The sequence below is a fragment of the Protopterus annectens genome, chromosome 1.part2, assembly GCF_019279795.1.
Source record: "Protopterus annectens isolate FY-2018-M chromosome 1.part2, PAN1.0, whole genome shotgun sequence".
Classification (NCBI taxonomy): domain Eukaryota; kingdom Metazoa; phylum Chordata; order Ceratodontiformes; family Protopteridae; genus Protopterus; species Protopterus annectens.
This window is the reverse complement of record NC_056727.1, coordinates 570,433,288-570,458,846: the sequence shown is the minus strand read 5'-3', so window position 1 is coordinate 570,458,846 and position 25,559 is coordinate 570,433,288. Positions and strand designations below refer to the sequence as shown.

General features: G+C 43.8%; 1 protein-coding gene across 1 annotated transcript in view; it reads right to left on the bottom strand.

Moving 5' to 3' along the window:
• The window catches only part of MTARC2 (mitochondrial amidoxime reducing component 2), a 331,710-nt gene that overhangs the window by 23,625 nt on the left and 282,526 nt on the right, over window positions 1-25,559 (bottom strand). The window lies entirely within an intron of this gene.

The window sequence follows — 25,559 nt, the reverse complement described above, 5'->3', positions numbered from 1 at the left end:
CTTTGGAGTGCATGGGCAGAAGGGGGGCATAGCTAGTAAATCTGTGACAGCCTTTCCCAGTGTGTGTGTGTGTGTGTGTGTGTGTGTGTGTGTGTGTGTGTGTGTGTGTGTGCGAAAATCAAATCTCAAAGTGTGTGTGTGTCAGTTCTTTGCAGCAGTGATACAAAGCATTGGTTTCACAGTGAGGGTGCTGAAGAAAGTACAGTTTTGTACCTACCATAAATGTAGATGTTCGAGGATCCACATTGCTGCAGTCCTTACTATTGGGTAGTCCGCTGTCCAGTCGGCCCGAATACCAGAGTATATTGACGCCGGTCAGGGCTCATTAGACTGAGGTCAGCACGCGAGGGTACTAATGCGCATGACCGACGCCATATCCTCAGTCTTTTCTTGCCCCAGATGTCAGAAGACCCTAAAAAGACAAGGCCCAAAATACCTGCACCAAAAATATGTACAATATATACAGAAATATATACAAAAATATCAACATATAACCTCACCTACACAACCACCCCTAAACACAGAGGGAAGGAGGGAGGTAAATTGGACTGCAGCAATGTGGATCCTCGAACATCTACATTTATGGTAGGTACAAAACTGTACTATGTTCTTCGTTCCACATTGCTGCAGTCCTTACTATTGGGTAGAATCCCAAAGCAGAGGTAAGGGAGGCTGGCAAATCATAAAGAAGCAGGAGCTGACAACATGCCTTGCAAAATAGCTGTGGCAAAACCAGCCCTAGACTTAGAGTAGAGAGGAAGGTGATAATGCTTAGAGAAAGTATGCACTGAACTCCATGTAGCTGCCTCCAAAATATCTTTAGTTGCCACCCCCCTTAGAAATGCTGTTGAAGTGGCAGTAGCCCTAGTGGAATGAGGCCTAATCCCAGCTGGAATCTCCTTGCCATGATGGGAATAACAAAATGAAATGCAAAACCCAATCCACTTAGAAATAGTTTGCTTAGACACAGGCTTGCCCTGAGAACTCAAAGCAAAAGAAACAAACAACTGCTGAGACTGCCTGGAGTCCTTAGTCCTGCTTAAATAATAACGCAACTGCCTATGTACATCTAAAGTGTGCAAAATCTTTTCCCCTTTATTTTGGGGATCTGCATAGAAAGTGGGCAAATGAATAGTTTGGTTTAAAGCCACACTAGAAACCACCTTAGGCATAAAGGAAGGATTAGTACGTAATGATACCCTATCCTTATGGAAAATCAGAAAGGGCTCTACTGCCATAAGGGCCTGCAACTCAGAAACCCTTCTTGCAGAAGTAATAGCCAACAAAAAAGCAGTCTTCCATGACAAATATTTCAAATCAGCAGTACCCGCAGGCTCAAAAGGTTGTAGAGTAAGTTTTTCCAACACAAAATTGAGATCCCAAGCAGGAGTAGGAGCTCTACGTGGGGTCTTATATTCTTTGCCCTCTGAGAAACTGCTTGAACAAAGGATGCGAAAACAATGGTGGGTCACAATCATAGTGAGCTGAAATTGCTGCAGCATGAATCTTAATGGAAGAGAAGGACAAACCTTTGTCCAATAACTCAGTAAGATATTGAAGAGCCACACTCAAATTAGGCTCAGAAATATCCAAATTCCTTGCTGCACTCCAAAATAAAAATCTCTTCCATTTTTCTGCATACACTTTCCTTGTACTAGGTCTTCTAGCTTCCATAATCACATTTAAAACTTGTTGAGGAAGTTGAGACCGGCTGTCTCTCAAAACAGAATATGCCATGCTGTTAGATGAAGAGAGCGAAGCTTGACATTGAGCAGGTGGCCTTCTCTCTGAGACAACAGGTGCGGAATCAAGGGTAAAGGCCATGGAGGCTTCTTTACTAGACTCCTCAGTAATGGGTACCAGTGCTGCCGAGGCCAATCTGGAGCTATTAAAATCATCCTTGGCTTGTCTTGTCTGACCTTTAGAAGCACCTTTGGAAGAAGAGGAAGAGGTGGAAACGCATACACATGAAGATTTTCCCAACTGAAAGAGAGAGCATCCACTTTCCAAGCTGTGTGATGTAACCTCTTTGTGCAAAACGCAGCTGGTGGTTTAGTGGAGAAGCTTAACAGATCTATGTCTGGAGTTCCCAGGACACTGTCAACCTTTGAAATACATGAAGATCCAGTTTCCACTCGTGGGGATCCATGATTTGTCTGCTTAACACATCTGCTAAGGAGTTCTGTGCTCCGGCAGAAACCTTGCCTGAAGAGTTAGTTGCAAGCTGAGCGCAGTCTCCCATAAAATCATTGCTTGCCTGCACAATGGGTAAGAATGTGTTCCCCTTGTTTGTTGATGTACCACATGACAGTTGTGTTGTCTGTTAGAATCAACACCTGCCCTGGAAGAAGTAACTCCTTGAAAGCCATTAATGCAAACTGGACTGCTAACATCTCCTTCATGTTGATATGTAGATGCTGTAGTCTGGCAGGCCACTTGTCTTGTATCCACTTTCCATTTAGATGAGCTCCCAAGCAATGTCCGAGGCATCTGTCGTTAAAATCTGACTCGCCTCTGGCCGGGTCACAGAGAGTCCCTTGTTTAGGTGACATTCCTGAGCCCACCACAAAAATTCTTTTTGAAGGCAAGGTATTATTTGAATGACAGTGTCCAAATCCTGGCAGTGCTGTGTCCATACATTTTTGAGATACCATTGTAGCTTCCTCATATGCAGTTTGGCATTGGGAAGCACCAGAATACAAGATGCCATGAACCCTAATGCTTGAAGGACTGTCCTTGCAGTCAGCACGGACTGATGAGATAGTTGATGGAAGTAATGTGATAGACTCTTTTGTTTGTCCGGGGTTAAAAGGCCATCTGGGCTGCTGTATTCAGTCTCACACCCAGAAAGCACATGTCTTGAGAGGGTACTAGACTGGACTTTATTTCGTTCACAGAATACCCTAGGCATCTTAGCACTGCTATAACATATTCCAGATGCTGTAGAAGGTCTTCCTTTTCTTGAGCCAGAATCAGGCAGTCGTCCAAGTAAGGATAGATTTGAATTCCTTGGTAGCCTGAAGTAAGCTATCACTGGAGCCAGAACCTTTGTGAATACTCTGGGCGCAGTAGATAAGCCAAAGGGCAATGCAGAGAACTGATAATGAAAATTTCTAGCTCGAAACCGCAGATACTTCCTGCAACTTAGCCTTATAGGCACATGAAGATAAGCCTCCTTGAGATCTAAGGTTACCATCCAGTGATCTTTGCCCAGCAGAGGTAAAAGCTGTTGTAACGTCAACATCTTGAACTTTGGAATGTCCAGATAAGTGTTGAGGAGAGATAAATCCAAAATTGGTCTCCACGTGTTCGCCTTCTTTGGTACTAGGAACAGGCGAGAATAAAATCCTAGGCCCCTTTCTGATAGAGGGACTGGCTGAATGGCCCCATCTGGAGTAACTGAGAAATTTGCTTGTGAGCCTCTTTTCTTTGTGGAGGAGGAACGTCTGGCATGCCTTTGAAAGGGGCAAGGTATGGAAATAAAACCTGTAACCGTGGTGAATGATATCCAACACCCATCTGTCTTGAGTAATTAAATCCCAATTTTCTTTGAAAAGAGACAGTCTTCCTCCCAAAGGAGCTGCCAGACGAGAATCTTCTGGCAGCTGAAAAGGCAGGTCATTGGGTCTGTTTACTAAAGGACTGACCCCTGCCCTCACCAGAAGTCTGAGCAGGTGAACTCCTGTTCTAGGCCTAAAAGAACCTTGAGCTCTGCCCTACCACGCCTAGACCTACCCCTAGACTGGGAGTCATAAGCAGGATATGTCCACCCCTTAGCAGGCCAATTTCTACTAAACTTTGGCTGCACCTGCAAAAAATCTTTAACAGTTTGCATAGACTTAGCTTTGTCCTCCATTTTCTTTAAAACTGCTTCCACAGGCGAACCAAACAACACATCAGACTGTAAAGGAGCATCCAAAATCCTTGTCTTAACATGCTCAGCTAAATTCTGATCCCTCAACCAGGCATGCCTGCGAAGAACAGAACTAGTAGCAGCCACCCTCAAAGAGGCCTGTACAGCATCAAAACCACATTGCAAAGAATGCTTACCTACTTGTTCAGACACATGAACTAAATCCAGCAACTCTTTACACTCAATACCTTCCGCTAAAGCATCTACCTTAGATTTCAATTGTGAAAGGAGATAATTTTGATATTTTAGCATGTGAAACTGACAATTCAACGCCTCATGGCTAGAGTGGAAGAAGTATACACTTTCTTTCCCCACCTATCCAAAGCCCTTGCCTCTTTATCAGTGGGAACAGGATTTTTAACCACAGAGGCCTTAACACCTTTAGGCCCCTGAGAAACAGTTTCTGGATCGCCTAGGACTCTTAAACAAATACTTATGAGCCCTATAGTACCTATCAGGTTTAACAGGAGCAGGAGGCAAAGAGTCAGGGTTCAGGGAAGCCTCTGCAAAACATCTTCCACCACATTCAACACAGGAGGTATAGCTAAGGGCCTATGTTGGGGTAAAAAGAATTCCCTAAGCCTTTTCCTGGAATCAGAGTAATCTTGGCCTTCCCATTTAAAGTGTTCTCTCATGGAATGCAGAGTCTCTGAAAATGAGAAATCCTCAGGAGGAGAAGCTGTAGGAGTGGAATCGTCCACATCAGAATCAGAATAAGGAGGAAACTCCTGCAAATCTTCCCGCAGAAGACTCTGAAGCCTCTGAATACTGTTCCAAACACTCAAACTCAGGTTCCACCCTAGGCCTCTTATCAGGAGGGCATAGAACCTCTAACCATAGTAATCAAATCTTCTGCCATTTTAAGCATATGTTTCTTAGGCACAGAACCTGAAGTGCTAGGAGAAGCCCCACTGAAGCTAAACTTGGCCTACCTCTCAAGCAACAGCACAAGAGGCCTAGCTACCTTGGGAAGAGAGGGAAGAACAGTTACCTGAGAAGCCCTCAGCCTGGCCTACCTCCTGAGAAGGCACATCCTGTAACAGTAAAGTCTCTGCCTGAGACTCCAAAGAAACTCCTGGCAATACCTCTGTCTCCACTGAGTTCTAAAGAACCGACGTCCGGGGGCCCGGTTCATCAACCCTAGGCTTCGCTGTTTTGTCCTTGGAGCATTGCCATTTTTATAAATCGCAACGCTTCCCAAACACTAACCTGGCACAGTCTAACCTCCTCTTAATAGTGCGTTTGTTAAACCTAGCACAAGAGCGGCATCCAACAACGCCGTGCTCAGGCCTAAACAAGGTATACACAAGGTATGGTAATCCCTATGAGGTATCTGTTTCCACAAGAAATACAGTTATTCACTTTTTCTGACATCCGTTAAATACTGAGGCAAGAAAAACAAAATGTTCCTACTTAGCCAACTCTGATTCGGTCTGAAACAAATATTTCAGAACGCCAACCTGCACTTCGCAAAACTGCTTCTGCATCGACCATGCAAAAATCGAGGGATATGATTGCGCAATGCGATCAGATTAGTACTGACGTGACGCGACGCTAGCTCCCGCGCTTCTGACCGACGTCAGCCATATACTCTGGTATTCGGGCCGACTGGACAGTGGACTACCCAATAGTAAGGACTGCAGCAATGTGGAACGAAGAACATCTTGGCTTGGACACTCGGCTGAGGTCTCAACTCTATAGCTGTTCCACTGGGTAGTCTTACTCAAGATCTGGAGGGAGACAGAGAAATCCAGACCCCAGACTGAGTATGTTTCCTGTGTGCTCTTAAAGGAAATGGTACACGATGCAGAGAGCTGCATCTGGAAATACTGGGTGTATCCATTTTTGTTTCAAGTGAAGATCCCTCTCTAGTGCCCGTGGTGAGGATTCAGGCTCCTTGATTACTGGCCCAAAGTGGGGATGTCACAGCAGATAAAACAGGAATGATGTCTGCAGGTTGTGGACTATCCAACTGTAGCAAATCATAATACATTTACTGGGAAATAGGAATTTCATTTTGTGTCCACTGAAATACCTCTTTCAATTTAGTTAAAGTCTCAGAAAAAGATAGCCTACTTATGTAAAGTCTTACCAAAACAGTAGATGTTCTTCTCTTCACTGTTGCAGTATTCTTTACTAAAGGGATCTCCCAGTTAGGGCCAAAAATTTCAAACAATAGCAAAATTCAAACAATATACCATAGAAAGCCTTATGATCTTGTATGCACCATATGTCATACAGACATGCTCCCCACATAGGTGACATATGGATGCAGTTACTTATAACTGAATTGCCCAGGTACAGAACAGTGTCCATAGGACAAAGGAGTCCATGCAAGGAGAAAATGCAGAAGAAAAGGGGAGACCAAACAAAAGAAAAACAGAAAAAGGGTTGGGGTTGAGGGAGGGAGTGAATACTGCAACAGTGAAAAGGACATCTACTGTTATGGCAAGATTGTACTTTTGTATCACTCTTCCAGTATTCTTTACTATAGTGAAAGTAAAAAGCTCAAGAAACAGAATGGGAGGTGGAAGGCTGAGAACAGCCCTCAACAAACCCATATAAAATGGTTCTAACAAAACCTGCTCTGGCACTAGAAACCATAGCAAACTTATAATATGATCTGTTTTAATCTATTCATCTGTGTTATTTTTAATATTTCCTGTGCTTGAAACTCTAGAGTTTACTGTAAACAGATATTTAGCATTTTCGTTCTTTTTTTTTTTTATTATGCCACTTAACTTTTTTTTATGGTGGGGTCTTTTTTTCGAATATTTTAATCTCTTAGGTAATTTATGTCTATTTAGTGAGTTGGTCAAACTACCATTTGTATTAATATAAATTTCTCTTAGAGTAGCTGGCTTTGGAGTGCATGGGCAGAAGGGGGCATAGCTAGTAAAGTGTGTGTGTGTGTGTGTGTGTGTGTGTGTGTGTGTGTGTGTGAAGAAAGTACAGTTTTGTACCTACATAATGTATGAGAATTCGATCCATAGACTGCAGCAGTCTCATACTTGTAGCAGGCTGTCCAGTTCAGTCTTTTCGCCCCAGATGTCAGAAAGAGACTAAAAAGACAAGGCCCAAAATACCTGCACCAAAAATATGTACAATATATACAGAAATATATACAAAAATATCAACATATAACCTCACCTACACAACCACCCCTAAACACAGAGGGAAGGAGGGAAACATCTACATTTATGGTAGGTACAAAACTGTACTATGTATTGCTGCAGTCCTTACTATTGGGTAGAATCCCAAAGCAGAGTAAGGGAGGCTGGCAAATCATAAAGAAGCAGGAGCTGACAACATGCCTTGCAAAATAGCTGGCAAAAACCAGCCCCTAGACTTAGAGTAGAGAGGAAGGTGATAATGCTTAGAGAAAGTATGCACTGAACTCCATGTAGCTGCCTCCAAAATATCTTTAGTTGCCACCCCCCTTAGAAATGCTGTTGAAGTGGCAGTAGCCCTAGTGGAATGAGGCCTAATCCCAGCTGGAATCTCCTTGCCATGATGGGAATAACAAAATGAAATGCAAAACCCAATCCACTTAGAAATAGTTTGCTTAGACACAGGCTTGCCCTGAGAACTCAAAGCAAAAGAAACAAACAACTGCTGAGACTGCCTGAAGTCCTTAGTCCTGCTTAAATAATAACGGAACTGCCTATGTACATCTAAAGTGTGCAAAATCTTTTCCCCTTTATTTTGGGGATCTGCATAGAAAGTGGGCAAATGAATAGTTTGGTTTAAAGCCACACCAGGAAACCACCTTAGGCATAAAGGAAGGATTAGTACGTAATGATACCCTATCCTTATGGAAAATCAGAAAGGGCTCTACTGCCATAAGGGCCTGCAACTCAGAAACCCTTCTTGCAGAAGTAATAGCCAACAAAAAAGCAGTCTTCCATGACAAATATTTCAAATCAGCAGTACCCGCAGGCTCAAAAGGTTGTAGAGTAAGTTTTTCCAACACAAAATTGAGATCCCAAGCAGGAGTAGGAGCTTCTTATATTCTTTGCCCTCTGAGAAACTGCTTGAACAAAGGATGAAAACAATGGTGGGTCACAATCATAGTGAGCTGAAATTGCTGCAGCATGAATCTTAATGGAAGAGAAGGACAAACCTTTGTCCAATAACTCAGTAAGATATTGAAGAGCCACACTCAAATTAGGCTCAGAAATATCCAAATTCCTTGCTGCACTCCAAAATAAAAATCTCTTCCATTTTTCTGCGTACACTTTCCTTGTACTAGGTCTTCTAGCTTCCATAATCACATTTAAAACTTGTTGAGGAAGTTGAGACCGGCTGTCTCAAAACAGAATATGGCATGCTGTTAGATGAAGATAGCTAAGCTTGACATTGAGCAGGTGGCCTTCTCTGAGACAACAGGTGCGGAATCAAGGGTAAAGGCCATGGAGGCTTCTTTACTAGACTCCTCAGTAATGGGTACCAGTGCTGCCGAGGCCAATCTGGAGCTATTAAAATCATCCTTGGCTTGTCTTGTCTGACCTTTAGAAGCACCTTTGCAAGAAGAGGAAGAGGTGGAAACGCATACACATGAAGATTTTCCCAACTGAAAGAGAGAGCATCCACTTTCCAAGCTGTGTGATGTAACCTCTTTGTGCAAAACTTCGGCAGCTGGTGGTTTAGTGGAGAAGCGAACAGATCTATGTCTGGAGTTCCCCAGGACACTGTCAACCTTTGAAATACATGAAGATCCAGTTTCCACTCGTGGGGATCCATGATTTGTCTGCTTAACACATCTGCTAAGGAGTTCTGTGCTCCCGGCAGAAACCTTGCCTGAAGAGTTAGTTGCAAGCTGAGCGCAGTCTCCCATAAAATCATTGCTTGCCTGCACAATGGGTAAGAATGTGTTCCCCCTTGTTTGTTGATGTACCACATGACAGTTGTGTTGTCTGTTAGAATCAACACCTGCCCTGGAAGAAGTAACTCCTTGAAAGCCATTAATGCAAACTGGACTGCTAACATCTCCTTCATGTTGATATGTAGATGCTGTAGTCTGGCAGGCCACTTGTCTTGTATCCACTTTCCATTTAGATGAGCTCCCAAGCAATGTCCGAGGCATCTGTCGTTAAAATCTGACTCGCCTCTGGCCGGGTCACAGAGAGTCCCTTGTTTAGGTGACATTCCTGAGCCCACCACAAAAATTCTTTGAAGGCAAGGTATTATTTGAATGACAGTGTCCAAATCCTGGCAGTGCTGTGTCCATACATTTTTGAGATACCATTGTAGCTTCCTCATATGCAGTTTGGCATTGGGAAGCACCAGAATACAAGATGCCATGAACCCTAATGCTTGAAGGACTGTCCTTGCAGTCAGCACGGACTGATGAGATAGTTGATGGAAGTAATGTGATAGACTCTTTTGTTTGTCCGGGGTTAAAAGGCCATCTGGGCTGCTGTATTCAGTCTCACACCCAGAAAGCACATGTCTTGAGAGGGTACTAGACTGGACTTTATTTCGTTCACAGAATACCCTAGGCATCTTAGCACTGCTATAACATATTCCAGATGCTGTAGAAGGTCTTCCTTTTCTTGAGCCAGAATCAGGCAGTCGTCCAAGTAAGGATAGATTTGAATTCCTTGGTAGCCTGAAGTAAGCTATCACTGGAGCCAGAACCTTTGTGAATACTCTGGGCAGTAGATAAGCCAAAGGGCAATGCAGAGAACTGATAATGAAAATTTCTAGCTCGAAACCGCAGATACTTCCTGCAACTTAGCCTTATAGGCACATGAAGATAAGCCTCCTTGAGATCTAAGGTTACCATCCAGTGATCTTTGCCCAGCAGAGGTAAAAGCTGTTGTAACGTCAACATCTTGAACTTTGGAATGTCCAGATAAGTGTTGAGGAGAGATAAATCCAAAATTGGTCTCCACGTGTTCCCCTTCTTTGGTACTAGGAACAGGCGAGAATAAAATCCTAGGCCCCTTTCTGATAGAGGGACTGGCTGAATGGCCCCCATCTGGAGTAACTGAGAAATTTGCTTGTGAGCCTCTTTTCTTTGTGGAGGAGGAACGCCTGGCATGCCTTTGAAAGGGGCAATGTATGGAAATAAAACCTGTAACCGTGGTGAATGATATCCAACACCCATCTGTCTTGAGTAATTAAATCCCAATTTTCTTTGAAAAGAGACAGTCTTCCTCCCAAAGGAGCTGCCAGACGAGAATCTTCTGGCAGCTGAAAAGGCAGGTCATTGGGTCTGTTTACGAAAGGACTGACCCCTGCCCTCACCAGAAGTCTGAGCAGGTGAACTCCTGTTCTAGGCCTAAAAGAACCTTGAGCTCTGCCCCTACCACGTCTAGACCTACCCCTAGACTGGGAGTCATAAGCAGGATATGTCCACCCCTTAGCAGGCCAATTTCTACTAAACTTCGGTGGCTGCACCTGCAAAAAATCTTTAACAGTTTGTATAGACTTAGCTTTGTCCTCCATTTTCTTTAAAACTGCTTCCACAGGCGAACCAAACAACACATCAGACTGTAAAGGAGCATCCAAAATCCTTGTCTTAACATGCTCAGCTAAATTCTGATCCTCAACCAGGCATGCCTGCGAAGAACAGAACTAGTAGCAGCCACCAAGAGGCCTGTACAGCATCAAAACCACATTGCAAAGAATGCTTACCTACTTGTTCAGACACATGAACTAAATCCAGCAACTCTTTACACTCAATACCTTCCGCTAAAGCATCTACCTTAGATTTCAATTGTGAAAGGAGATAATTTTGATATTTTAGCATGTGAAACTGACAATTCAACGCCTCATGGCTAGAGTGGAAGAAGTATACACTTTCTTTCCCCACCTATCCAAAGCCCTTGCCTCTTTATCAGTGGGAACAGGATTTTTAACCACAGAGGCCTTAACACCTTTAGGCCCTGAGAAACAGTTTCTGGATCCCCTAGGACTCTTAAACAAATACTTATGAGCTGGCACCCTATAGTACCTATCAGGTTTAACAGGAGCAGGAGGCAAAGAGTCAGGGTTCAGGGAAGCCTCTGCAAAACATCTTCCACCACATTCAACACAGGAGGTATAGCTAAGGGCCTATGTTGGGGTAAAAATAAGAATTCCCTAAGCCTTTTCCTGGAATCAGAGTAATCTTGGCCTTCCCATTTAAAGTGTTCTCTCATGGAATGCAGAGTCTCTGAAAATGAGAAATCCTCAGGAGGAGAAGCTGTAGGAGTGGAATCATCCACATCAGAATCAGAATAAGGAGGAAACTCCTGCAAATCTTCCGCAGAAGACTCTGAAGCCTCTGAATACTGTTCCAAACACTCAAACTCAGGTTCCACCCTAGGCCTCTTATCAGGAGGGGGCATAGAACCTCTAACCATAGTAATCAAATCTTCTGCCATTTTAAGCATATGTTTCTTAGGCACAGAACCTGAAGTGCTAGGAGAAGCCCCCACTGAAGCTAAACTTGGCCTACCTCTCAAAGAAGTTTTGGCAACAGAAGGAGAGGCTCTAACTACCTTGGGAAGAGAGGGAAGAACAGTTACCTGAGAAGCCCCCTCAGCCTGGCCTACGTCCTGAGAAGGCACATCCTGTAACAGTAAAGTCTCTGCCTGAGACTCCAAAGAAACTCCTGGCAATACCTCTGTCTCCACTGAGTTTCTAAAGAACCGACGTCCGACTGCCGGTTCATCAACCCTAGGCTTCGCTGTTTTGTCCTTGCGCTTCTTGGACGAAGCGCCGGAGCATCCGACGGCATTTTATAATTGCAACGCTTCCCAAACACTAACCTGGCACAGTCTAACCTCCTCTTAATAGTGCTTGTTAAACCTAGCACAAGAGCGCATCCAACAACGCCGTGCTCAGGCCCTAAACAAGGTATACACAAGGTATGGTAATCCCTATGAGGTATCTGTTTCCCACAAGAAATACAGTTATTCACTTTTTCTGACATCCGTTAAATACTGAGGCAAGAAAAAAAAATGTTCCCCAACGGGTACTTAGCCAACTCTGATTCGGTCTGAAACTCCGCTCGAAATATTTCAGAACGCCAACCTGCACTCGCAAAACTGCTTCTGCATCGGACCATGCGCAAAAGACTGAGGATATGACGCCGGTCATGCGATTAGTACCCTGACGCACTGACGCCAGTCTAATGCGCCTGACCGACGCCAGCCATATACTCTGGTATTCGGGCCGACTGACAGTGGACTACCCAATAGTAAGGACTGCAGCAATGTGGAACGAAGAACATCTTGGCTTGGACACTGGCTGAGGTCTCAACTCTATAGCTGTTCCACTGGGTAGTCTTACTCAAGATCTGAGGAGACAGAGAAATCCAGACCCCAGACTGAGTATGTTTCCTGTGTGCTCTTAAAGGAAATGGTACACGATGCAGAGAGCTGCATCTGGAAATACTGGGTGTATCCATTTTTGTTTCAAGTGAAGATCCCTCTCTAGTGCCCGTGGTGAGGATTCAGGCTCCTTGATTACTGGCCCAAAGTGGGGATGTCACAGCAGATAAAACAGGAATGATGTCTGCAGGTTGTGGACTATCCAACTGTAGCAAATCATAATACATTTACTGGGAAATAGGAATTTCATTTTGTGTCCACTGAAATACCTCTTTCAATTTAGTTAAAGTCTCAGAAAAAGATAGCCTACTTATGTAAAGTCTTACCAAAACAGTAGATGTTCTTCTCTTCACTGTTGCAGTATTCTTTACTAAAGGGATCTCCCAGTTAGGGTAGCCCAAAATTCAAACAATATACCATAGAAAGCCTTATGATCTTGTATGCACCATATGTCATACAGACATGCTCCCCCACATAGGATGTACGGCATACAACTGACATATGGATGCAGTTACTTATAACTGAATTGCCCAGGTACAGAACAGTGTCCATAGGACAAAGGAGTCCATGCAAGGAGAAAATGCAGAAGAAAAAGGGGAGACCCTCAGCCAGAAGGGAATCCGAAACAAAAGAAAAACAGAAAAATCAAGAGGGGGTTGGAGGGAGGGGGTGAATACTGCAACAGTGAAAAGGACATCTACTGTTATGGCAAGATTGTACTTTTGTATCACTCTTCCAGTATTCTTTACTACAGTGAAAGTAAAAAGCTCAAGAAACAGAATGGGAGGTGGAAGGCTGAGAACAGCCCTCAACAAACCCATATAAAATGGTTCCAACAAAACCTGCTCTGGCCCTAGAAACCATAGCAAACTTATAATGCTTAGTAAAGGTATGTACTAAAGACCAAGTAGCAGCTACAAGGATGGAACTAGTGTACAACCCCTTGATGAAAGCCCCCAGAAGAGGCAACCATCCTAGTGGAATGTGCTCTAACAGAAGACAAAGATTTGCCATGAAAGGAATAACAAAAATAAATGTCCTTAGATATCCAGGATTAGATGGCTTACTTAGAAACAGCCAAATCCAAAGTCTTGGGATGAAAGGTAACAAAAAGCTGGTCAGATTTATGAATGGCCTTAGTTTTATCCAAATAGTATCTGAACTGTCTGTGCAAATCCAAGGTATGCAAGACCCTCTCACTAGTAGACTGAGAAGGGAAAAACAAAGGGAGTTGTACTGACTGATTCACGAATAACTCATTTACCATCTTGGGCATAAAAGAAGGATTAGTACAAACGGGCAACCAGTCCTTGTGAAAAAAAAAAACAAAAAAAGGAGGAATGGCCATAAGGGCCTGGAGCTCAAAAACCCTTTGAGCAGAAGTAAGAGCCAGCAACAAAACAGTCTTCTAGGTACAATGTTGTAAAGAAGCAGAATCTGCAGACTCAGAAGAAGCATGAGTCAATTTTTCCAAAACAAAATTAAGGTCCAAATGAGTATAGATAGGTTTCCTTGGAGGCCTAATAAGCAGGACGCCTTTAAGAAACTGTTTGTCCTTAAAATGAGAGGTCAAAGGTGGAGTCAAGGGCAGAAAAGCAGAAATGGCTGACAAATGGGCCTTCACAAAAAAACAGGCCAAGCCAGATTGGAGCAACTCGTACAAATAAGAGAGACCCAAAGGGACCCCACTGTAAAAGGGTCCTAGTCATGAGTATGGTACCAGATAGAAAATATTTTCCATTTGCACATGTAGAACTTTCTGGTTGAGGGTTTCCTTCCCTTCTGTAAAAACCTGAGCATGTCCTCAGAAAAGAAATGCCTGTAAGGGATCAAAGCCCTACCACCCATACTGTCATCTGAAGGGTGGACAAGTGAGGATGGATGACAGACCCCCTGACTTATGTGAAGAGGTCCAACCAGTGAGGTAACTTGAGGTGATTTTCTCCTGGCCAGATGCATTAAGAGGTGGAACCAGTGCTGTCTTGGCTAAAAGAGAGTCACTAGCAAGATTTTTGGGGAGTCCAGCTGAATCTTCTTCAGCACTTTTTGAAGTAGAAGAAAAGGAGGGAAAGCATAAAGGTACATCCCCTTCCAAGGAAAAGAAAGGCTGTCCATCTTTAACTTCAGATGGCATGGCACTCTGGAATAGAAGAGGGTGAGCTGCCTGTTCAAAGAGGAGGCAAAAGATCTACCAGAGGAATACTCCACTAATGGATAATGTCCAGAAACTCGTCTCACAGAAGCATCCATTTGTGAGCCTGTGTTTTGGACCTGTTCGGACAGTCTCCCACTAGATTGTGCTCTGAAGCAATGTAGACTGCCTGGAGAGTTAACTGATAGATGAGAGCCACCTCCCAAGCCTGAAGAGCCATCCTGCAGAGTAGGTAAGATTTTGTGCCTCCCTGCTTGTTGACATTCCAGATCGCTGTAGTGCTGTCTGTGTACACCTTCAAGGGGCCTGGAGAGAACATGGGGTGAAAAACTTGAAGGGTCAGAAATCAGACCTCTCATCTCTTTGATGATATGGCCTGACTTCTGATGGGGGGAGGTTCAGAAACCTTGAACTTTCAGGTGACCACATGAATCTCCCCCACTCCATGTGAGAGGCATCAGGTCCTGAGAAGGGACTGCAGGCTGAAAGGGCAGGCCTGGATTGAGAGCAAACCATTGAATGCACTACATGAATTCCTTCTTTAGACAAGGAAGGAGAGGTACACTGAAATCCAGAGGGTGGCAATGCTGCAGCCAAACTGACTTAAGGTACTACTGAAGCTTCTGCATATATTCAATGTGGCAAGAGGGAGCACCGGAACAGAACAGGCCATGAATCCCAGGGCCTGAAGAAACTCTCTGGCTGGAACAGCAGTCACAGGAAGAATAGATTGAAAGAAGGCAGTCAATGACAAAACATTTGGAGGTAGAAGAGAGGCCAACATTAGCACTGTCTGAATCTTGCATCCAAGATATACATGATCCTGAGAGAGAGTCAGGACAGACATTTAGAAGTAGCGAACCCCAGATTTTGAAGAAGAGAGATGGTGAACTCCAAATCCTGTAACAAGCGACAGGGAGAAGGTGTCTGAAGCAACAGGTGTAGATAAGGAAAAATCTGAATGTCTTGGAGCCTGCAGAAATGAATCACGGGAATTAGGCATTTTGTGAATACCCTTGGGGTCATACAGAGGCTAAAGAGCAAAGCAGAGAAGTGAAAATGAAAGGAAGAAACAGAAAAACAAAAACTTCCTAAAAAGAGGGTGACTAGAGATATAAAGGAAAGCAACCTTCAGATCCAAAGACACCAGAAAAGCCTGGGGTAGCAAAACAGAAAACAGTGTTTGAAGAGTAAGCATCTGCAAAGAGGGGACCTTGGGAAAGGTGTTTTGCAGGGAGAGATCCATAATAGGTCTAAAGTACCCTCTTTTTAAGGAGCCAAGAACATTCTGGAATAAAAATCCTTTCCCACTTGGGAAGGGGGAACAGGCTGAATGGTTCCTTGGTACACCAGGGTCACCAAGACCTCCAAGAAATAAAGAAGCTGATCTAGAGGAGGTTGAGGAATCCCTGAAAAAGGAGGGAGAGACTTGCATACCATGAAGTAACCCTTATGGATAACAGAACCCAAGAGTTTGAAGTGATGAGAATCCAATTTGAAAGATGAAGGGACATAGGAACCTGTGCTAAGAGAAAGGGGAGGGGGGCAAACTGTCAAACAGAAGCAGGCTTATAAGATAAAGGAGGATTCTGTGCCACAAAAGTCTGAGAAGTCTTAGCAGAGGAGGCTTAACTACCAACCTTCCTACCCTTGGAGGCCTGGTAGGGTTGCCTGCAGGCAACGGCAAACCTAGAAGACTAATTCCTCTGTAACCTAGGGACAGGAAAGATAAAAATATGTTTAAGGTCCTGCAAAACTTTGCTTGTCTCTTGAACAGACTTAAACAGGTCAGCAGTAGCAATCCCAAAAAGATGTTTATCATCCAAAGGAGCATCCAACTATTTGGCCTTAATGTCCTAAACCACAACCAAGAGTAAAAAGGTCACACAGGTAACCAACTGTTTAAAAAACACAAACAGAAAAATCTAGCAAACTAGACTTCTAACTGTGCAATACCTTAAACATCTTGCATCATAAGCCTCAGAAGAATATATACAAAACACCCAAGGATATCAGATGTTTCGGCTAAATGGCAATTCTGAATGCCCACGACTTTTTCTTTTATTTTTAAGTCTATTTATGGACAATTTCAGGCCATTGAAACTAAACCCCTCTAGCTATGGGCATGCATGTTTCTGCCTTCTTATAACATCATCAGCATAGCATAAGAGTGTTTGACTTTTGGAAACACAGGGTTGTCATACCCAGCTGATATCCATAAACATTAGGGTATCTACAAAATATCCCAACTAACAAACTAAAACCAAGAGTAAAAAAGTCACACATAACCAACTGGTTAAAAAACACAAAAAGAAAAATCTAGCAAAGCTAGACTTCCAACTATGTGATACCTTAAACCTCTTGCATCAGAGGCCTCAGGGGATATATGCAAATCACCCTTTAAGGATATCAAGTGTTTCAGCTAAATGGCAATTCTGAATGTCCACACCTTTTTCTTTTACTTTAATTTTTAAGTCTATTTATGGACAATTTTGAGCCAATAAAGCCAAACCGGTTTCAGGGAATTAAACATACCAACAGACCTCAGCTGCACAAATTCCTCCCCCAACAAAAACAAATCCACTAAAATTAGCAAATATGTTAAAAGAACGAAAAAGGCACTTTTTTTACACAGGCATTTACAAGTACTTTTCCCCTTGACATGAAATGACAGTAAAAATTAACTTTCCTAGCTAAAATTAATATATTTCACAGTAAGAATACTAGTTTTCCTCAGAAAAATAAAATAGTGGAAGGTTTTCCCCAAGAGGAACTTGTCTGCCTAGCCCTGAATGATTCCTAGCCAACTGTCAGTACCATAAAACCCACAGAAGGAGTGCACTTAGGCAGCAAGCAAGCTGTGAAGCTTCTGGAGCACTGCTTGAGCTTGTAGCAGTTAGGGCACATGAAAGGTGCGCTAAAGCTTTGGAAAGCTAGCCAGTTGGCTCATATCCTCTGCAGGATACAACCAGAATAGCTTAAGCTACTGCAACAGTGACTCTCTGTTCATAGGTTCATAGGTAGGTACTAGGCCATCGGCCCAAGGGCCTATGTAAGCCTAGCCAACAAGGTTCCCTGGCTTATGCCACCCAAGAAATTTATTTTCCTGTGCCAATGTCGAGCAGAGACACAGAAGTGATCCCCGGGGTGTATTTCCTATTTCCCATCCACTCATCAAGATTTTTCTTGAAGAGTGCTAATGAAGAATTTTGCTTGACATAGATGGATAGCCTGTTCCAGAATATGGGAAGTCTCTGGGACAGGAATCTATCCTTTCAGCATGTCCTGTTTATTGTGGTGACAAGATTTAGGTCCCTAGAGTGTGTAGCTCGGAGGGATTGGGATTTCTTTAGGTGTAGCATGTCCAACAGCTCTGGGTTTGACATATCTTTATATGTTAGGCAGAGATCACCTCGGAGTAGGCGATATGCTACGGAATAAAGCTGGAGTTTTTTGAGGCGGTCAGTGTAGGGCATTTGTTTGAGGCCAGTAATCCTCTTTGTGAGGTACTTCTGTGGCCTTTCCAGCTGCTGCAGATGTCTTGTGAGGTACAGTCCAAAAGGGGCATTGTACTCTATAATGGGTCTAATGAGTGTCGAGTAGAGGGGAACAATGACCATTTTTTCCTGGATGAGAACCCTTTTATGATGAGGTGTGCCACATAGAAGGACTTCCTGACTACTGTGGTGATGTGACTATCAAAGGAGAGACTATTGTCCACCTGGGTCCAAAGGTCTCTTATCACGCATTCGGTGTTAAGTAGATTGCTGCCTATGTGGTAGTTCATAGGTACAGAGTTTTTACCAAAGGGGATAACACTGCACTTTTTAGCATTGAGCTTGAGGCCATGGCTCTGACACCAGGCATCTGTCTCAGCGAGGCCCTTCTGTAGGATGTCCACATCATTTGGGGACTTGACAATGGCTCCTAGTTTGCAGTCATTTGCAGAATTCGTTAGCCAGAGGCCTTCTGTGTTAGCCTGTACTTCAGAGAAGTAGATACCAAACAGGAGACCTCCCAGGACAGAACCCTGTGGTACTCCACTTGTCACTGGTTTGAGGTCAGATTTGGAGTCTGCAACATTTACAGTGTGGTTTCTGTCAGTGAGACAGTTGGCAACCCATCTTGTGACGTAGGGATTTATACCTAGTTTAGTGAGTTTAGCTATAATTCCAAAATGGGGGATGGTGTTGAAAGCCTTGGCAAGGTCAAGATAGGCTGTGTGAACCACCTTACCCTCATTTACGGCTTTGGTGACTGCCTCAAAGAAGTCGATCAGGTTCAGGAGGCATGATCTGCCTTTCACAAACCCGAGCTGGGTGGGATCCAGAGTTTGGAAGTTACCAATGTCTTTGCTTATGAGTTCCATGATGATACGTTCCATGGCCTTGCAGACCAGGCTCGTCGGGCTAATAGGTCGATAGTTCCCAGGATAAGTGGTGGTCTCCTTTGTGGAGTGGGATAACTGATGCTGTGCGCCATTCAGATGGCACAAAGCCCGATCCGAGGCTATTATTGAACATGGTGCTTAAGTGGGGAGCCAGTTCATTCTGAAGTTCATGTAAAACACAGCCTGGGGTGTTGTCCAGTCCCATGGATGCTGTGTTTTTGGCTTTAGAGAGTGCAGCTTTTACCTGCGTAGATTTGATTACAGGGACTCTGCATTCTTCCTGTATAGATATGGGCCCTTTAGGGGGTGAGAGGGGGGGCAAATTTAGCACTGAACCTATCTGCCAGGATGTTGGCAATATCAGTTGGTTCTGTAATTTTCTTGCCTTTGTGCTGTAACTCAGAGCAGATCTGGGTGTTGCCATCGAGATTCTTGACATAGCTATAGAATGCTTTGTGGTTGTCCTTGGAATTAGTGGCGATTTTGTTTTCGTAGCTAGCTTTGGAGGATCTTATAAGGGATCTCAGCTTCTTACTGAGGCTGACCAGGGAGCTCTTCCACTCATGGGAATTTACTGTCTTTTGCAACAGTTTCTTCCTTTTGTTGTACAGTTTGTTTATGGCAAGGGACCACCAGACTGGCTTCTTTTTTTGGAGGATAGCGTCTTGGTTCTGTTAGGGATAGCACGATCCATGCACTTGTGTAACTGCTTATAGAGTGCATTTGTGTAGGATTCAGCAGTTGTAACTGTATTGTACATCTGCATGGGTGTCATGAAGTTCACCACTTCTGTCTTAAGAAGTATGAAGTTGGCTTTGGAGAAATTTTTTACTGTGGTTTCCTTAATGGGGAGTGGGGGCGGGATGTGGATATCAAGGGTGATTAGCTTATGGTCAGATCAGACCAACGAGGAGTTGACTTCAGGTGTGGAACACCGGTCACTCATGTTGGTGATGACTAGGTCTACGATATTGTTGCCCCTGTTGGGGGTGTGGATAAGTTAATCCAGGGCATTGGAGTTTATGAATTCCAGAAAGCGTTGAGCTAAGGAGTTGGTACGCGAGTAGTTTTCCCAGTTAATGTTGGGGTAGTTGAAGTTGCCCATTATTAGGGTGTTTGGTTGAACCCTAATATTTTCCAGTACATCAAGAAAAGAGGAGTGGGAATCCTGGGGTATGGTGGGGGATCTGTAGCTAGCTACAATTTGGACTGCAGTTTTGCCCAGAGTTAGTTGCACTTGGATAACCTCGGATGCATTATGCTGAGCAACTAGCCTGGAGGTGTGGATATCCTTAATGAATATGGACACACCTCCGCCTTTGGTGTTTCGGTCCAGGTTACATGGCCGGAAAGTGTGGTATGAGTTATAGCCTAGTAGTGCAGGGGTGCTCTCTAGAGCCTTTAACCAGGTCTCAGTCACTGCACAGATATCGATGTTCTCCATTTTAAGGAGTGCCTTGAGTGAGTGCATTTTGAGATTTAGACTTCTAGCATTAAGTAGCATTACCCTCAGGTTTTTGCTTGCCTGTTCCTGTTATGGTGGTGAATTTGTTATTTGAACCTTGCCTTAAAAAGGTACTATAGGGGCAGCAAGAGCCTTAGCCAGTATCCGGAATCCCAGGGGCGACAGGTGCAGTCCATCTGTGGCAAAGCATCGTGGTCTGTCGACCATGTCATCCCAAGCAGACAGATACTGGATCCCCTTAGAATGACACTAGAAGCTTAGCCAATTGTTGAAGTCAATAATTTTGTCCTTGTACTGCGGTATCATTCTGGGCAATGGCAGAATGCTACTCAGGGCTAGGGTCATACCTGCTTGGGCTACAAGATCGGAGAGCTCTTCCATGTCTCTTTTCATGTAGTCCAGGGAGGTATGTCTCAGGTCATTCACACCAACATGGACAATGACAAAGTCATATTTGTACTTTCTGTGGAGTGACCTGAGTGCGTGGGTTATATGTTGGATCCTGGCACCTGACAGGCAGCTAACAGTAACCTTCTCCTTGTTTAGCCTGGTGAGTGGGATATCAGTGTGCCTGACTATAGTCACCTATGAGTAGTGTGTTGGGTATGTTGTTTTGCCTTATTGGCTGTGGTTGAGTGGCACACTGAGTCTGTGGGCTGTTGTGTCATTTGGGTTGTGTTGGGGGATGGAGGTTGCTTGTGTTTCTGCTTTGGAGGTCTCTGTTGCTTAGACAAGATTATTATTGAGAGCCTCCGCAAATGGTTTTGTACTACTATATGTGGATTTTGGTGGTGTAGATTTAGTGAGACTATGTGATGGGTGTGGTGTGGCGCAAATGTTTACCTTCTCCTCATGACTGTCAAGTTCAGTCTTGGTTGGAGAGAGCTTTACCTCCAGTTTGGCTAGATAAGTGCATCTCTCACGGGTTGTACTGTTGGGTGGTAGGAGGAGAGGGTTGTCTGTGTACATGAGGCAATTTCTACACGGCCTCAAGATGCTCAGATTAATCAGATAGACAGGAGAGAACACTGGGAGCTGACCCTTGGACGTGCCTGAATAAAAAATTATTTTCCTCTAGATAAGTGAGGAAAGTGAGTACAAGAGCTGTTTTTCTCTAAGCAAGTGAGAAAAGTAAGTACAAAAACAGTTTTCCTCTAGGTAATGAGGAAGATTGAGTGCTATAGTAATTAGTAGCTTATTTAGTGCTTACAAGTTCTGAACAAGTGCTGAGCATGAATAAGCAAATTTAAGTGCTAAAACTAAGAATCTGTATACACAAGACATGTTACAGGACAGAAACAAGTGCAAATGCAGGCTTTCAAATCAGAAAGTTGAGAGATATGGAAGAGATTGCCCAAATGGCCAATAACTACAATTTCTGGGCCAGAACCACTCCTTATGTGGTGGACAGGTTACCTAGTGCTTACCACTCCCACTGATAAGCTAGAAGGCTTTCCTCCAACACAGAAAGTCTTAGGGGGCTCAGAAGCTTACATACAGTCCTGGATACAGCAAATCTGTATCTAGAACACTAGTTACAGCAAAGGTAGGAAACAGGCTTATAGTTTTTTTTTTTTTTTTTTTTTTTACAGAAAAGTAGCAAAAACAGTAGTAAAAACAATTCACATGCAGTGCAAGCTAGCACATTTGAGTATGTAGAAATATTAGACCAAACACAGTTTAAAAAATGCAATTAAATTAAAAAGGACTAAAAGCAAGTGCAGAAAGAGTTTATTAGGTAGAATGTGGTAAAGAGATGGGACAGGCAAGCAAAAACTGAGGGTAATGCTACTCAATGCTAAAAGTCTAAATTTCAAAATGCACTCACTCAAGGCACTCCTTAAAATGGAGAACATTGATATCTGTGCAGTGACTGAGACCTGGTTCAAGGCTCCAGAGAGCACCCCTGCACTACCAGGCTATAACTCATACCACACTTTTCGGCCATCTAACCTGGACCGAAACACCAAAGGTGGGGGTGTGTCCATATTCATTAAGGATATCCACACCTCCAGGCTAGTTGCTCAGCATAATGCATCCAAGGTTATCCAAGTGCAACTAACGCTGGGCAAAACTGCAATCCAAATTGTAGCTTGCTACAGATCCCCCACCATGCCCCAGGATTCCCACTCCTCTTTTCTTGATGTACTGGAAAATATTAGGGTTCAACGAAACACCCTAATAATGGGTGACTTCAACTACCCCACCATTAACTGGGAAAACTACTCATGTACTAACTCCTTAGTGCAACGCTTTCTGGAATTCATACACTCCAATGCCCTAGATCAACTTATCCACACCCCCACCAGGGGCAACAATATCCTAGACCTAGTCATTACCAGCATGAGTGACCGGTGTTCCACACGTGAAGTCAACTCCTCGTTGGTCCGATCCGACCATAAGCTAATCACCCTTGATATCCAGATCCCACCCCCACCCCCCATTAAGGAAACCACAGTAAGAAATTTCTCCAAAGCCAACTTCATGCTTCTTAAGACAGAAGTAGTGAACTTCATGACACCCATGCAGATGTACAATACAGTTACAACTGCTGAATCCTACACAAATGCGCTCTATAAGCACCTACATGAGTGCATGGATCATGCTATCCCAAACAGAACCAAGACGCTATCCTCCAAAAAAAGGAAACCAATCTGGTGGTCCCCTGCAATAAACAAACTGTACAACAGAAGGAAGAAACTGTTGCAAAAGAGAGTAAAATCCCATGAGTGGAGGAGCTCCATGGTCAGTCTCAGTAAGAAGCTGAGATCCCTTATAAGATCCTTCAAAGCTAGCTACAAAAATAAAATTGCCACTAATTCCAAGGACAACCACAAAGCATTCTATAGCTATGTCAAGAATCTCAATGGCAACACCCAGATCTGCTCTGAGTTACAGCACAAAGGCATGAAAATTACAGAACCAACTGATATTGCCAACATCCTGGCAGATAGGTTCAGTGCTAACTTTACCCCCCCCCATCCCCTAAAGGGCCCATATCTATACAGGAAGAATGCAGAGTCCCTGTAATCACAACTACGCAGTTGAAAGCTGCACTCTCTAAAGCCAAAAACACAGCATCCATGGGACCGGACAAAATCCCAGGCTGCGTTTTACACGAACTTCAGAATGAACTGGCTCCCCACTTAAGCACCATGTTCAATAATAGCCTCGCATCAGGCTTTGTGCCCACTGAATGGCGCACAGCAACAGTTATCCCACTCCACAAAGGGGGAGCCACCACTGATCCCGGGAACTATCGACCTATTAGCCTGATGAGCCTGGTCTGCAAAGCCATGGAATGTATTATCATGGAACTCATAAACAAAGACATTGGTAACCTCCAAACTCTGGTTCCCACCCAGTTCGGGTTTGTGAAAGGCAGATCATGCCTCCTGAACCTGATCGACTTCTTTGAGGCAGTCACCAAAGCCGTAGATAAGGGTAAAGTGGTTCACACAGCCTATCTTGAACTTGCCAAGGCTTTCGACACCATCCCCCATTCTGGAATTATAGCTAAACTCAATAAACTAGGCATAAATCCCTACGTCACAAGATGGGTTGCCAACTGGCTCACTGACAGAACCCACACTGTAAAAGTTGCAGACTCCAAATCTGTCCTCAAACCAGTGACAAGTGGAGTACCACAGGGTTCCGTCCTGGGACCGCTCCTGTTTGGTATCTACTTCTCTGAAGTACAGGCTAACACAGAAGGCCTCTGGCTAACGAAGTTCGCAGATGACTGCAAACTAGGAGCCATAGTCAAGTCTCCAAATGATGTGAACATCCTACAGAAGGGCCTCTCTGAGACGAATGCCTGGTGTCAGAGCCATGGCCTCAAGCTCAATGCCAAAAAGTGCAGTGTCATCCCCTTTGGTAAAAACTCTGTACCCATGAACTACCACATAGGCAGCAATCTACTTAACACCAAATGCGTGATAAGAGACCTTGGGTCCCAGGTGGACAGTAGTCTCTCCTTTGATAGTCACATCACCACAGTAGTCAGGAAGTCCTTCTACATGGCACACCTCATCATAAAAGGGTTCTTATCCAGGAAAAAAGAGGTCATCGTTACCCTCTACTCATCAGTCATTAGACCCATTATAGAGTACAATGCCCCTTTTGGAATGTACCTGACAAGACATCTGCAGCAGCTGGAAAGGCCACAGAAGTACCTCACAAAGAGGATTACTGGACTCAAACAAATGCCCTACACTGACCGCCTCAAAAAACTCCAGCTTTACTCCATAGCATATCGCCTACTCAGAGGTGATCTCTGCCTAACATATAAAGCTATGTCAAACCCATAGCTGTTGGACATGCTACACCTAAAGAAATCCCAATCCGTCAGAGCTACACACTCTAGGGACCTAAACCTTGTCACCACAATAAACAGGACACACTGAAGGGATAGATTCCTATCCCAGAGACTTCCCATACTCTGGAACAGGCTACCCATCTATGTCAAGCAAAGTTCTTCATTAGCACTCTTCAAGAAAAATCTTGATGAGTGGATGGGAAATAGGAAATACACCCCGGGGATCACTTCTGTGTGTCTGCTCGTCAGTGGCACAGGAGAATAACTTGCTTGGGTGGCGTAAGCCAGGGAACCTTGTTGGCTAGGCTTGCTTAGGCCCTTGGGCCGATAGCCTAGTACCTGCCTATGAACCTATGAGGGAGTGTCCCAGATCAAATCTACAGTGGGGCGGGCAACTGCAAAAGCCACCAAATTTAAACTAAAAACCAAAAATAGGGAGGATGGGTAGGACAAAACAGTTTCAGCAGAGATCTAAGCATCAACTAACATTACAAACTCTAAAACCACCAAAAAATATACTCAGCTATGTATACTTGCAAATCACTCTCTCAGAACAGTGAGACAACAGTTTCAACAGACATCTAAGCAACAATTAACAAACTCTATAACCAAAATAATATACTCAGCTCTGTATATTTGCAGATAGTCTGGAAGGCAGTCTTTCAGAACACAGGTTCCAGCAATTAAATGTTAAACATATGCAAGAACTCTTCACTTCTTCACATGCAAAAGTGCACATTTACAGCATGCACCTAAAAAAACAGACTAGCCATTTAAAAATATTTTTTTAATAAAATACGTCTAACAGGTTTATGGACATTTCTAATATCAGAACACCTGTTCAGAAATGTGTGTATGATTGTAGGTTACAATCTTCCAAAGTAAAGGTGTTCAAGATTTCATTTCCTGAAATCAAAAAAGTATAATTTCCTGCACATTCCTACTCATGTTGATTGTCCCAAAACAATTATATTTTACACCGCACCTTAGCTATACA